Source organism: Dysidea avara, chromosome 7, assembly GCF_963678975.1.
Source record: "Dysidea avara chromosome 7, odDysAvar1.4, whole genome shotgun sequence".
NCBI classification, from domain to species: Eukaryota; Metazoa; Porifera; class Demospongiae; order Dictyoceratida; family Dysideidae; genus Dysidea; species Dysidea avara.
In genome coordinates, this window is record NC_089278.1 from 33,896,308 (window position 1) to 33,898,562 (window position 2,255).

Here is a 2,255-nt window from a genome sequence, read left to right on the forward strand (position 1 = left end):
GAGCGAGTGGCTTAAAGCTGTGCAGAAAGTTTCTCAGAATTTGAACATTTCAGTAGAACATGCTATGGGGGGACTGCTCTATTGAGGAGATATCAGTCTTATGCAATGCAATTAATTTGGTCATCAGCTTCAAAATAGATCATGGGTTAGTGTCTTTGTTTTCTCCACCCACATCAAGGAGAAAATTAACAAGATTGTAATTATATAGGAATCGTTAGTTGTGATCATGAAAAAAACCTGCATAAATGGGAAATAAAATATAGGGATAGAGAAGGGATTGTTGAAGTGGTAATGTGTAAACCACATCCTTATGTTTCCTGTCCTGGGGTAGGAGGGATTTTTTCTTTTCATTGGCCCTTTTCTGTTACACCTTATTGTTAGCTAAGTAAAGTAATCTTTTTAAGTCTCCAGTTCCAGTTTGTTAGGTTAATCCAAAGGCTGCAGCACATGTTGCTGTCACTCAGACCTTCAGTGCTTGCCACCTCAGGGCCATCCCTATTGCTTCTTGTTTATGCAGTTTCATGTTTAAAACCTATTCTTCTTGTGTAGTTTACAGTTTTTTTTTGTTTCCTTAAATTTTTTCATGTTCGTGTACATGGACAATGTAGGTCCCTACAGTTAGATATGTTGTTACATTAGGACCCTGTCAAACTTTCTATCAGTTATTTTCTACAGTAAGCATTGGACCACATAAACTATAGTATAATTTAAACAGTTTACGTGGGCTGTCCTACCCCCTCGACAAAACTCACTACACTGTAAACAATACCACTTTCGTTTTAGGAGATATATAAATAAATCCACTTTGCCAGTTTACTGGTAAAAGAAGAGTTGTGAAAAACACATGAGTGAAATAGCATGCCACAAGCGATTCCAATTAAATCACTTAGGGTATATATGCAACATTTCATTTTGCAACGATGTGGAAAGTAAAGAACTTTATAAAATCTTAAACATGTCTTGAGAATTGGATGGCAGTGAGCAACATTTTGACTAACGTGTCAGTGCATTTTGTAGTTCCATGCATTGCTTGCATGCTGCAAGAGGAATTTCAAAGTGTCACTTTTATGGCTTTGCATGTGTAGTATTTAGAAGTCATTATGATCAGTTTATTGTACTTAGCTAAGTAATCTAACAATTAACACATGAATTAGCAGATTTTCTTATGGTAGTGTAAATTATATGTTAATAGGTAAACACACTTTTTATATAAAAGACTTGTTATTGCAGCTTGTATCTTGTAAACATGCTATACAGGGATTTTTTGTAGGTACATAGTGTATTGTACCATGTATTTTATTGTTGTGTAGTTTTGAGGTAAGAGTGTTATTATCCTTATAAACATGTGCTATTACTGGCCATGGGCAGATACAACAGCAAGCTTATGGCATTTCCATTTGACGAAACTGCAATTCTTGGTTTATAACTCAAAAACACTTCAGAAAACAAGACCTCAATACAACACAGACCTATTTTAAAAATACGCAATTAATTTTTACTGGTGAATTCTGCTTCCTGTGAACTGTAGTCTGAGACATACATGCACACAAAACAAGAAGGTGGAGATTTTTTTTTGAGCTATTTTGGAAAGTTTGGGAAAATGCTTAAAACTACTTTCCAGGAGTATAATAATAATATTGTTCAGCCTTAATAACACTTCAGAAAGTTTAAAAACATACTTGAAACTGAGCCACAATCAAGTTACACTTGCCTGAAGGCATCAGGCAGGCAGGCAGTTAGTACATTAATTAGTATAAACAAACCATTACTCTACCCATAACTGTTGTCACAGGTTTAAATCAATTTTCAGGTGGTGATGAATTGGCAGTGCTACCAGTGTGGTGTGTGCTACCAGTGTGGTGTGTGCTACCAGTGTTATTAAACATGAAAATTAAGGGCAGGTCTATATAAGTGAACATGAAAAGGCTCTAAGTAACTTAGACACATCCAAAATCCAACACAAAGGGTCTAATACAAGAATGGTTAATTTGAGTGTAAAAGTGTTAGTTATACATCATTGCTTTGGAAAGACTGATTGAGTAATACCTAACTAGTTGCTAATGCTATTTGTCTCATTGTGAGGGCTGCTTTTTTTTACTGTGAAAGTACTGTCACCATTTTTACTTAGTTGGTCTGGGGTTTGATGTTCACCAATTTTGATTTCAGTCCTACTTAGTGTTATAATTTCGTAAGTGAAACATCTACATGCAGTATTTAATTTAAGACAATTAAGACGGTTGCTTTGTGTGGTTGGC